The sequence below is a fragment of the Anolis carolinensis genome, chromosome 1 (assembly GCF_035594765.1).
Source record: "Anolis carolinensis isolate JA03-04 chromosome 1, rAnoCar3.1.pri, whole genome shotgun sequence".
Taxonomy (NCBI): Eukaryota; Metazoa; Chordata; class Lepidosauria; order Squamata; family Dactyloidae; genus Anolis; species Anolis carolinensis.
Window position 1 is genome coordinate 365,707,252 of NC_085841.1, and position 13,222 is coordinate 365,720,473.

The 13,222-nt window shown below is 42.9% G+C and overlaps 1 protein-coding gene across 4 annotated transcripts in view; it reads left to right on the top strand.

Annotated features, from left to right (window-relative positions):
• The window catches only part of mdga2 (MAM domain containing glycosylphosphatidylinositol anchor 2), a 514,926-nt gene that overhangs the window by 4,510 nt on the left and 497,194 nt on the right, over positions 1-13,222 (top strand). The gene's annotated exons all lie outside the window — the stretch shown is intronic.

A 13,222-nucleotide genomic window follows, 5' to 3' on the forward strand; every position in this document is an offset into this window, starting at 1 on the left:
TGTTTAGGAGACAAACATGGGATCCCTCTTGTGCAATAATGTGCCCTCCTTGATGCCTTCGGAGTCAAATTTCCCTGGTTTAGGAGTCAAATGTGGGATCCCTCTTGTGCAATAATGCGCCCTCCTTGATGCTTTTAGAGTCAAATTTCCCTGGTTTAAATGTGGGATCCCTCTTGTGCAAAAATGTGCCCTCCTTGATGCCTTCGGAGTCAAATTTCCCTGGTTTAGGAGTCAAATGTGGGATCCCTCGTGTGCAAAAATGTGCCCTCTTTGATGCCTTTGGAGTCAAATTTCCCTGGTTTAGGAGTCAAATGTGGGATCCCCCTTGTGCAGAAATGTGCCCTCTTTGATGCCCTTTGAGTCAAATTTCCCTGGTTTAGGAGTCAAATATGCAGTCCCCTTTTGTGTCGGATTTTGTGGTGCCTTTATCAACCCCATTTCCCTGTCTTCGGAGTCAAATGTGCAATCCTTTTTGCGTAGGAAGGTGTCTCCTTTGGTTTCCCATGTTCCCAACCTTTGCCCTTTCCTTCTGTATATTCCGGTCCTATGACAGTTCCCATGTCCTCATGTGCAACCCTATATGCCCTTGCGGTGCCCGAGTGTGGTTTCCAAGGATGCGTTTGCATGCACGCACACATGTATGGAAATGCCCCGCTTTGGTTTCCACCCCAGAACTTTGCATTCAGACCATCTGTTGATATCTGCTCTTGTGCCCACTTGAGCTTGTAGGACAAGGTGCTGTGGTTTGTTTGGCACTCGAGATATCTATCTATCTATCTATCTATCTATCTATCTGTGTGTATATTTTTAAAAAGAGTTTTGTTCCTCCTCGTTGGGGAAGGTTCTCTCCGTGCGGCACAGGATGTTCACTGGAGCCCAGGCAGTCCTTTTCTGGCTCTTTTCTCACAGCCGGTGTGTGGCGTGTGGCGTGTGGGCAGGCAAATCTCACTCACTGGGACCCTTTGGAAGGAGTGATTGATGCCTTGCCTTGTTGTTGGCCCGTTCACTGCCAAATGATGGGGCCTGTGCAGGTCACGCCAACTTCGTTGCATGTGTGTGCTATTTCCCCCCTGCTGCATTCACAAAAACATTGATGTGTTGAGGATTTTGGCCTCACTGTTTTGGGATGTACATGCCATGCGCATTTGCAATGCAACAGACTCTTAGTTAACCGGCACCCATTGGGATTGCTAGACACTCTTTGAGAGTTACCATAAAAATGGGCCTGAGTTAAACTGTACACCATACTATACCATAAGCTTTGTATTGACTTAATATTAATATTGAAATATAGTCATCCAAAGCAAATTAAGGCAAACTCATAACACAGCTTTGGTATAAAACATCTTGTTTTGTTATGAAAAGTAATAGAAAGTATTTTTTTTTTTGCAATTTCATTTTTTTGCCAGTTGCTTGAGAGCGCCAGTTGGTTAACTGAGAGTCTGTTGTATTTGACTTGTTTTCTGCACTCAGAATTCCTTGGAGGACTTGAACATTCACATTTAATCTTTGATCTAAGCTGTAGTGTCAAAAGGGATTGTTTTGAAAAGAACAATGTGGATGTTTGTTTATATTATGTTGTCTTCTAAACTATAATGTTCTTTTGTCATTATTATTATTAGTAGTAGTAGTAGCAGGAGTACAAATAATAGAAGTAACAATGTTTGACATGCCTTTCTGCATCCAAAAATCCCAAGAGGACTTGAACATTCATGTTTCATCTCTGGTAGAACTTGTGTTGCTTTGGAAAAGAAAATGTGGGTGTTGGGATGGGTTGCTTTTGTGGACCAAAGTTTATTTGGGATGTCAATGCAGACCATAATGTGGTATGTGGTTGTTATTTTCAGATTCTGGGCATTAGTATTATTATTAATAATGTGCAAACAAGTTGTAAAGTTTTGGAACTGATGCTTTAGATACAGCTATATCTTTCATGGTGCATCCGTGCCGGTTGCAAGTGCAAACTTGTACATTCAATCTTACAATGTGGCAAAGAGTTCTCGGAAGGCCTGGGGTCTCACTTTCAAATTTCAAGTGTTCTTCTATGACATGAAATGTATACTTGGAAAACATATACACAATATAATGGATTTCCTCTGTCAACCAATGCATTGTGACTTGGATTATTTTGTACAAGAATATGTGTGTGTATGTGAGATATATATATATATATATATATATATATATATATATATATATATATATTTCTGTCCACATCTTTCAATAAGATGAAGCTGCAGAGGGCAGTCTTTTCCAGGATTGGGTTTTCTTTCAGAAAGAGATGACTTCTTACGACTTTTGCGATACTTTGCTAACTAATTTGGGTTTTATTCTTCAGTAAATGACTCTGAGTTAAGCAAAGGAAAGAACCCAAAGGAATAAATAATGTGGTTGGTTCCCTGTTTTTTTCCAAATGTCTTCCAAAAGAGAAACAACTTCTTCTTCTTCTTCTTCTTCTTCTTCTTCTTCTACTACTACTACTACTTCTACTTCTACTTCTACTTCTACTTCTACTTCTACTTCTATCTCACTTTTGTCTCTTGGGCAGTCCTTTCTGTCTTTTCATCCCTTCCTGATGGCCAAACTGTTTTCCAAGATGTCACTCTCTTGGTTTCTCTTTCTTTGTACAAAACAGTATTTATTTTAATGGCATTTTCTAAGTTAAATAGTAATTTCTCCTTCCTTCTGGCCTACCTTGCAAGACTATTGTGGGGATGTCTGTCCTGTTTCTTTGACCCAGGTTGCATCTAAGGTGTAAAATGAAGGTCTTTTGATACCTTTTCCACCACGGTGCAAAGACTCTCAGAAATGTCCCACTTGCCCTTTAAAGGAAAATGTCCAATGTTGTGGACCTGTTCTGGAAAGATTCATTACATTGGATGGCTCGTTTAAAGCTCAGACTCAAGTCACAAGCATGCTGGGTTGTTGTATGTTTTCCAGGCTGTCTGGCCATGTTCCAGAAGTATTCTTTCCTGATGTTTCACCCACATCTATGGCAAATATACCTCACAACCTCTGAGGATGCCTGCTATAGATGTGGGCGAAACGTCAGGGGAGAATACTTCTGGAACGTGGCCATACAGCCCGAAAAACAAACAACAACCCTGTGGTCCCGGCCATGAAAGCCTTCAACAACAAAAGCATGCTGTTTGTAGGAGAGCATCATAATGGGCAACTCCCTTGCAGTTCAGACAAAAATTTGGAGCATACTATTTGGGGCAGAAAGGTCCAGCATACTAGATATCTCCTTTTTTAAGTTCAGCCTGGAATCCAGAACATGCTCTTTTGGGGAAAAGGTTCAGCATTATTATATATTTTTATCTATCATCTATCCTGCTTTTCTCTCTTGGTACTGCCTTTGAAGTTCAGACTAGACTCTGGAGCCTGCTGTTCTGGGGGGAAAGTCCAGTATGTTGAGCAGCTCCTTCAAATCACATACAAGGGTTGAATGAAAAGTAATGCCTCCACCATCGTAACTCTCCTTTACAGTTCCATTTGGCAGGAAGCCTTAGCATTGAATGGTTGTGTTGTTAAAGTGCGAAGTGTGGAACCCTGCACAGACGGTCGGTCAATGCAACTTAAGTAACATGCAGTCACTGAATTCTTGGCAGCAGAAGGTGTCACCCCAAAGGAGATTCATCAGAGAATGCAAGCTGTTTACAGTGATTGTGTTGATGTGAGTACTGTGTGTCGTTGGGTAAGTTTAAAGATGTTGAGGTGGGAACATCTGCTGTCAAGAATTCAAGTCGCATTGACCGACCGTCTGCACAGGGTTCCATACTTTGTACTTTAATAACATAACCGTTCAATGCTAAGGCTTCTCACCAAATGGAACTGTAGAAGAGAGTCTACTGAACAAGCCAGTATCTGCTGCACACCAGTGCTGCGATCTGTTGCGAAGTTACGAAGGTGGAGGCATTACTTTTCATTCAACTCTCGTATATACTACAGTTCAGAGTGAGCTATTTTGGAGAGAGGATTCAGCCCATTCAATAGCTCCCTTAACGTTGAGACTAGAATCTGGAATATGATATATCGAGAAGAGGGTTCACCATATGGGATGGTGTAAAGTTGAGACCACAATCTGGTAGGTGCTGTTTAGGGGAGAAGGTTCACCATATTGGATACTCCTTCGACATTCAGACCAAAATATGGGGCATGCTATTTCGGGGAAAGAGTTTGGCATCATCGTCATAATATTTATATTCTGCTTGTATCCCTTGTTTGGGACACAAAATGGGTTCAGCATATTGGGATAGACACCTCCTTTGAAGTGCAGACTCGAATCTGCACATTGAGTAGCTCCTTGAAAGCACCTACTCAGATTTGGAGGATGCTATGACATGGTTCAGCACATTGCATAGCTCTCTTAAAGTTCAGACTAGAATCCGGAACGTGCTTTTCTCGGGAGAGGGCATATTGGATATCTCTCAGGGGAGAGGGTTCAGCATATTGGGTATCTCTTCTAAAGTTCAGACTAGAATCTGGAGCATGTCATATTGGGAAGAGGGCTCAATGTATTGGATGATGTGAAGTCCAGATCACAATCTGGAAGGTGCCATGTTGGGGAGAAGGTTCATCATATCGGATTCTCCTTTAAAGTTAAGACTAAAGTGTGGTGTGGAGCATGGTATTTTGCAGAGAGGGTTTGGCATCATCATCATCATCACTTTAAAGTTCAGATTAGAATTTGGGGTGCATTATATTGAGGAGAAGATCCGGTATATTGGAGACCTCCTTTAAAGTTCAGAATAAAGTCTATAGAGCAGGCATGGGCAAACTTGGGCCCTACAGGTGTTTTGGACTGCAACTCCCACAATTCCTAACAGCCTACCGGCTGTTAGGAATTGTGGGAGTTGAAGTCCAAAACACCTGGAGGGCCCAAGTTTGCCCATGCCTGCTATAGAGTGTGTTATTTGGAGAAAAAGTTCAGCATCTTTGATATCTTCTAAAGTTCAGACTAGATTCTGGAGTGTGCTGTTTTGGGGAGAAGGTTTCAACCTATTGCATAAAGTTCACCCCAAAATGTGGGAGAGAGAGTTGAAATAATAGCTTGCGAAGATCCTGACGCTGCCTTAAAGTTCAGACTTAAATCCGGAGTGGATCCACGCCTTGCTAAAACAGAAGCCACAACTGCAGAGAGGAGGAAGAGGTTGAAAAGTGATGCCTTAAGGTGACTTTGAAGAGCAAGGTGACACGCATACATACTTACACACACACACCAAGGCCAGGTATTGTGTCGCTCTGGGTCACCTCTGTGTCAGTCGAGCTCTTTGACAGCTTTGCGTGACCGCTGCGTGTCCCCGGGGAGCCTTTCATCTCGGCCAGAAATGCCGGCTGATGGGTTTTTATTTCAAAAATAACATTTACCGATAATCATCTCCAATCTTGACACAAGTATGAATCTGATGATTAATATTTTGCCAGGGCTAAGAAGGCTCAATCAAGGATTTTGCTCGGCAAATAGGTAGAAGGCAGGTAATTAATTCCTGACTCGGAGGTGTTTCAATTCAGCGGGTTCAGGAGCGGATGGCAAATACTCTTGATATAATCACTCCCTTCCAGTCCGGGAAGGAGGCCGGAAGTCCAGAATTCTTGTGTCTTTGCATATTTGCTCAGTGTGTTTCCATCTGATTTTCCCTGGTGTTGGTGGAGCTTTAGGTGTCCTTTCATCCAGACATAGAGACGGAAGGACAACCAGAACCTCATGTGCCTTTAGACCTCCCTTCCAATTTGTGAATCCACTCTGGGTTTTAGTCTGAACTTTAAAGGAGCTTTGCAGGGTGTCCACCCCAATTCTGGAGATATGGTTTGGCCTGGGCTGTGGCGCAGGCTGGAGAGCAAGCCAGCTGCAACCAGCTGCAATGAATCACTCTGACCAGGAGGTCATGAGTTCGAGGCCTGCTCGGAGCCCGTGTTTGTCTTGCCTTTGTTCTATGTTAAAAGGCATTGAATGTTTGCCTATATGTGTAATGTGATCCGCCCTGAGTTCCCTTCGGGGTGAGAAGGGTGGAATATAAATGCTGTAAATAAATCTCTATATATAAAAGGCTTTTAGCGTCACGGCGACGCACAAAACAACAAAACTCAAAACTCCCCAAACTCCAAAATTTGCAACACAATCCATCACCCCCCGCCTCCAGTAAGGTGCAACACAATTACACTACACACACAATCACAGGGCCAACAAAAGCCCAAAAACCGTGACAGCCGAGCCAAACAAGGATTCCCATAAGAAGAAAACGACCAGGCTTTGACACTACAAGGCTATTCACTGCTATTCCACCTGCCCAACTAATCATTCCCAAAAGCCACAGCAACGCGTGGCCGGGCAAAGCTAGTAAATAAATAAATCTTTACTATCTCCTATAAAACTGGAGCATCTTGTTTTGATGATCAAGTTCTGTTTTCATGATAATGTCTAGTGCTTTGTATAGTACCTTTAGAGTTTGGACTAAAACCTAGAATGATTTGAAGGCCACATGTTAGTATCTGCTATGTTCTATCTACAAGGCATTTTGCGTGTTAGTTCCATATCCTGAATAATGACAACCATTCAGATAGACAACCATTCAGATTTCAGATTCTTTTAGACCTGGCCAATGGTGGCCTCAATATCCGTGTGTTAATCCACTCTGGGTTTTAGCCTGAACTTTAATGGAACTATTTGAGGTGTCTGTCCTATTTTGAATGTATAGGTTGGCATCTTGAACATCTTCCATAAACCCAGGGTATCCTGTTTTGATTATAGGGCTCAGCATATTGAATGTAATCTTTAGAGTTTGGACTAAAACCCAACATAGATACATTTGGTGTGAAGGCCAACATCACTACATGTTGGAGTCTTCTCTGTTCTCTCCACAAGGGTTTGGTGTCTTGGATCTTGAAAAATTACCATTCCATATCCAGTCTCAGTTTTAGCCTGAACTTTAACAGAGCTACTTGGGGAGTCTATCCTATTTTGGGTGTACAATTTGGCATCTTGAATGTCTTCTGTAAACTTGGAACATCTTCTTGTGACACTAGGGTCCATGCCTTGGATACAGTCAAAGTTTGGAATAAAACTGAGCATGGATCCTTCCTATGAAGACTGACATCAGCATATGTGGAGGTCTTCTCTGCCCTGTCCACAAGGTTGTTGTAGTCACGTCCCATACCCCGAAGAATATCAACTACATTGTCAGTGACAAAGAGTAGAATGCAGCAACTGAGCTCTCCTTGCAGAAAGTCTATGGTGCATCTTGGCCATTTGAGCCCTGTCTTCATATGCCTGACTCCACAAATGGTATGTCCATTTCTGGGCACCACAGTCCAAGAAGGTTGTTGACCAGTTGGAATATGTCCAGAGAAGGACGACCCAAATGGTCACAGGTTTGGAAGTCACCAAACCTTAGGAAGAATGACTCAGGGAGCTGGATATGCTTAGCTTGGAGAAGAGACTACACAGTAATTAACTTTAAGTATCTAAAGGGGGTTCCATGTAGAAGATGGAATAAGATTAATATTGTTTTTAATCTAGAAACAGGATGATTAGATTCAAAGTTCAAGAAAAGAGATCCCAGCTAAACATTAGGAAGAACCTCTTGACAGCAAGAGTTGTTTTACAGTGGAATGGACTTTCTCCAAGAGTGGTGGACTCTCCTTCTTTGGAGTCTTCCATAAGAGGTCCAGTGGGCATCCTTCTGGAGTGTTGTACTGGCATGGCAATGGGTTAGACTAGATGTCCATTGTATCCTTTCCAAGATGCTACGGTTCCAAGGAAAACCTCCACTGTTCCAATGGTACCCATGCCATTCATTTACATAATATACTTTTAAGTTTAAGAATCTGCTTTTGGAGTTACATGATGTTGGAATTCCACAAGAGCTAAACAGAATGCAACCATTTGTGGTTGTTGTGTGCCTTCAAGGAGAAGCTGTCATGGGATTTTCTTGACACTTCAGAAAGTATTTCCTTTTGTGACTTTCCCACCTGTTGATATGCGGGGACTTGGACCTTGGTCTCCAGAGTCATAGCCCAGTCCTCAAGCCACAATGGCACATTGGTGCTGGAACACCAACATAGCATAATGTATATGGACACCCAGTCCATGCACATGGCTGGCAGCCCATTATGCAAATGCGGTATGTGCAGAAGTAGTGCATTTTCACACAGTGCTCAGAGTACTTTCATGTGCTATCAAGTCCAACAGTTTACATTGGTTTCATGAAAATGAGTGAACAGGATGAATAAACTTAGAATTGTCAGTTACGTGGAAGGAGGAACTTTATAGGGAAAGAAACAACAAGGCTTTTTCAGGGCGTTGGGAGATCAGGATTGTGTTTCCATGGTTATATTTTTTTGGTTATATGTCTTGCCAACTTGAGGGCATGACATTGTTTTTTAAAATTAGTAAATATGCAAAGGATTTAAAGGAGGACATAAAGATGGCAGGACATGCTGGTAACCTCAAGGCTGGACTTCTGAAATGCAGTGTGTGCTGAGATACTCAATTTGGATACTCCCATTAGTCCCAAATATGGCATCCAAATCGGTTACAGGGTTATCTAGGACTAAGCATATTACACCTGTGCTAAAATCGCTCCACTGGGTCCCAATTCGTTTTCAGGGCCAAGTACATTGGACCTCATCAGACTAGCACAAGCATGGGCAAACTTGGGTCCTCCCAGTGTTTGGGACTTCATTTCCCACAATTCCAGATTGCCTCAGGTCCTTTCCTTTTCCCCTTCAGACGCTTAAGCCTCACACTGTTAGGAATTGTGGGAGTTGAAGTCCAAAACACCTGGAGGGCCCAGGTTTGCCTTCACTAGCGCATCTATATGCTTTAAATCCAGTAGCTGCCTCCTGCAGAATTTTGGGGTTTGTAGTATAGTGAGACCCAGGATCTTTCTGAGTGAGCATTTTAAAGGCCCCTCCCTAAACTACAAAGCCCAAAATTCTGCATTGGATTTAAAGTTTACTAGCTTTGCCGGGCCACGCGTTGCTGTGGCATATGGGAATCATTTGTTGGCCAGGTGGAATAGCAGTGAATAGCCTTGCAGCCTCAAAGCCTGGCCGTTTTCTGGAGTAGCTGGAGCAGCACCCCCAATCAAAGAGCCGCTTTGAAGCCTTTGTAGGGGAGTCCAAAGGGTTGGACTGGATGGCCCATGAAGTCTCTTCCAACCCTACGATTCTATGATTCTATGATTCTATGAATCAATGTTTGGCCAGCTTGAATTGCACTGAATAGTCTTGCAGCTTAAAAGCCTGGCCGCTTTCTACATAGGGCATCCTTGCTAGACCAGGTTGAGTAGGCTCATGGCTTCAAAGCCTGGGGGGTTTTCACCTAGGGGAAATCTTGGTTGGCCAGGTTGAATTGCACTGATTAGCCTTGCTGCTTGCAAGCCTGGCTGCTTTCTACCTTGTGGAATCCTTGACTGGCCAGTTTGAATAGCAATTAATAGTTTCGGTGTGGGAGGTATGAATGCTGCAATTAGGCACCTTGATTAGCATTTAATGGACATGCAGCTTCAAAGCCTGGCTGCTTCCTGCCTGAGGAATCTTTTGTTGGGAAGTGTTAGCTGGCCCTGATTGTTTTCTTTCTGGAATTCCCAATGTCCCTCCTTTCAGAGTGTTGCTCTTTATTTACTGTCCTGGTTTTAGAGATAGATGTGGTCGTGTGATGAGGTCCTAAAGTGTTGGTTCTGACCTGTAAAGCCCCACATGATTTAGACTTCAGCCTACGTATAGGAGTTCCTTCTCCCATATAATCTGCCTCTTAGGACACTGAGGTCTTCTGGAGGACATTTACTTCATTTAGTTAAGACTAGAATGGCAACAATTAAGCAGAGGACATTTTCATTGGGTTGCCTTTAGACTTGTAGAGTTGCCTGCCACAAGAGATTCAACAGCTGAACATGTTCAAAATAGCAGTAAAGACTGGTCTCTTCTTGCAGGTCGAGTCCTTTAACATGAGTGATTTCAGTGTACAGCGCAATCCTTTCCATACCTATATGGATACGCAAAACCACGGATAATAGAAACCCTGCTGAAATGAAGGACCTCTGGACTAATAATAATAGAGAGTTATGCTGGAGTACCTAGAAATTCTTAGACAGGAGATATTTTATCAAATGCAGATGAATGAAACCACGGATACTATACAGTTGCCCTGGGGGACCTAGAAACTGTCGGATGTGGATAAATGAAACCCACACAAACAGGTCCCACAGAGGTGTGAGTCATATCATGTTCATTGATTGGTTTTAATACGTGTAGGTTTTATACGCTCTTTCAACTATTATTATGTATTTTCCAAACAACACATTTCCTATCTCTTGTTGCACAATAACACAATAACACTGGGCTAGAATTCACAATGGTGCTCATATCTTCATAAGTGGATTTACTCATGTGCAAATAGAATGGAGTAGTTTTGCAATGCTCATGTTCACCTATGGGTTGTGATGATGTTACAGAGTACAGGTATCCATTGCAATATGATAGCCAGTGAAGTGACTGATGTGCCATGACCTTGCAATGTGCCATGAGCACCAATGAACCTTAGGAAAGACTCCCCATGTTCATGGAGACATTGGCTAAGAGATACTAGAGAGCAACAGAAATGTTCAATCCACATCAGAAAGATTTGACATGAATGAGAAGTCCCCAATGTGCATTGGCTCAATGTGCATCAGAAATGCCCAATGTGCATCAGAAGGGCCCAGTGTGCCTTAGATGTTCCCTTTGGCCACTGGAAAAGCTTAGCATGCATCAGATATGCCCAACGCTGCTTTGAGTCTCCTTTGTGATGAGAAAAAGTGGGGTATTAATAAACATAATAATAGTAATAATAATAATAATAATAATAATAATAATAATGTGCATTAGAAAGGTCCAATGTGTTTTAGATGTTTCCATTGCCCACTGGAAATCTTTGACATGCATTGGGAATGCTCAACACATGTCAGAAACACCTGACATGCACCAGAAGTGTTCAGTGAAGTGTCAGAAGTGCCCGATGCTCTTCACAAGCACCTGTTGCACATTGGAAGCACCTGATACACATTGGGATATGCCAGGATGTGCATCATTTCCAACTTACTGGGAGGAGTTCCTTTCATTTTGGAAACATAGCTAAGGATTCATCAAGTTACGAAACTTAGACAGTGGCACGGCATTTTGATTGTCACCATTGTTGTTGTTGTTCTTTCCTCTTTCTATGGTAAAGTGATGTGGGTCAACTTGCAAAGATCCTAACACTGGTAGGCTGAGTTATACCAGAATAATAAAGTAGAGGATATAGTAGGGGAAATGCAGCACAGAATAGGTAAAGAAGCAGTGCAGGAATATCTGGCTAATCTAAATGAATCCAAATCTCCAGCCCCAGATGAACTACATTCAAGGTTATTAAAAGAACTAGCAGAAATAATTTCAGAGCCATTGAGAATACCTGGAGAAAAAAAAAAAGAAGTCCTAGCAGAAGACAGGAGGAGGGCAAGTGTTGTCCCTATATTCAAAAGGGAGGAAAACGTGATCCCAACCATAACCACCCTCTCAACCTGATATTAATACAAGGAAACTTTCCTGAACAGATCACTAAAGACACAATGTTTAAGCACTTGGAAAGAAAGGAATGCCATATTCAAAAACAAATCATGCTAGACCAGGCATTGGGCAAAGTTTGTCCCTCCAGGTGTTTTGGACTTCAACTCCCACAATTCCTAACAGCCGGTAGGCTGTTAGGAATTGTGGGAGTTGTAGTCCAAAACACCTGGAGGGACAAACTTTGCCCAATGCTTATGCTAGACTAATCTTATCTCTTTTTGATAGATGCAGGGAATGCTGTGGATGGAGCATATCTTGATTTCAGGAAGGCCTTCAAGAAAGTCCCTCATGACCTTCTTGCAAACAAACTAGTCCAATGTGGTCTAGGCAAGGCTACCGTTAGGTGGATCTGGAATTTGTTGCCTGGCCGAATCCAGCAGTTCCTCCTCACCCTGGAGACAAGAGAGCAGTGGGGTGACATAAAAGGGGTTCAGTCCTGGGCTGTTTAACATGTCTATCAATGACTTGGATGACCAAGTAGAAGGTACACCTATCAAATTTGCAGATTGGACCAGATTCAAGAGCTGGCCAGTGCTAACAAAATGAATGTCAACAGGGAGAAATGTATGGCATTCCACTGAAACTGAAAGGCAGAGATATAGAACGGATGACACTTGACTTGAAAACAGTCCAAGTGAAAGGGATCTAGGAATCTTAGTGGACCACAAGCAGGACATGAGTCGACAGTGTGATGCAGAAACTAAAATGGCCAATGTGATTGTGGGCTGCATTAAGAGGAGTCTAGTGTTGAGATGAAGGGTAGTCATGGGCTTGCTCTCCTCTGCTTTGGTCAGACCTTCTTACCTAGAATGACCCTGAGTCCAGTTCTGGGTAAAGCAATTCAAGAAGAAGATGGACAAGCTGGAAGATGTCCAGAGAAATATGATCAAAGGTTTGGAAACCAAGCCCAAGAAGGAATGGCTGAGGAGCTGGAGATGTTGAGCTTGGAGAAGAGAAGGAAGGGGACCTGAGAGCAATGTTTCAGTATTTGAAAGGAGGTCTCATTCAGGAGGCATGGGCTTGCTTGTGTTCTGCTGCTCCAGAGACCAGGACACAATGGAGCAATGGATTCAAACTGTAGGAAAAGAGGTTCTACCTAAAGGTTAGGAAGAACTTCCTTACAGTAAGAACTGTTCAATAGTGGAATATACCACCTTGGAGTCTGGTGGAGTCTCTTTCTCTGGAGGTTTTTAAGTAGAGGCTGGATATCTGTTGGCAGGGCTTGGATTGTGTCTTTCTCTGTGTCTAAAGGGGTTTGGGCTGGATGGCCCTCACAGAATCCAACTCTAGTATTTGATGATTCTATGTGTCTTTCTGGCCACAGTAAAAATCATTTTTAGGAGGTCTGGGTAATGAGCTTATATGGCACAATCACCTAATTCTCTTACAGTGGGGAGAACGTTGAAACCTCCCCTTCCTTGCAAGTGGATTCTCGCTGCGAATTAAAACGGAGAGCAAGAGCACTGCAATGGGAACCTCAGCGCTCGCTGTGCGATGCCATGTTTTGCTCCGAGACTCGTGTCGCAATGCAACCTTTTAGACCAAAAAAGGAGGAAATGGGGGGAGAGGGAAAAGGAGCTCAGTGTGGCTACAAAGCAGCCATTGTTCAAGCGGGAAAGATGGAAAATCGCAGATC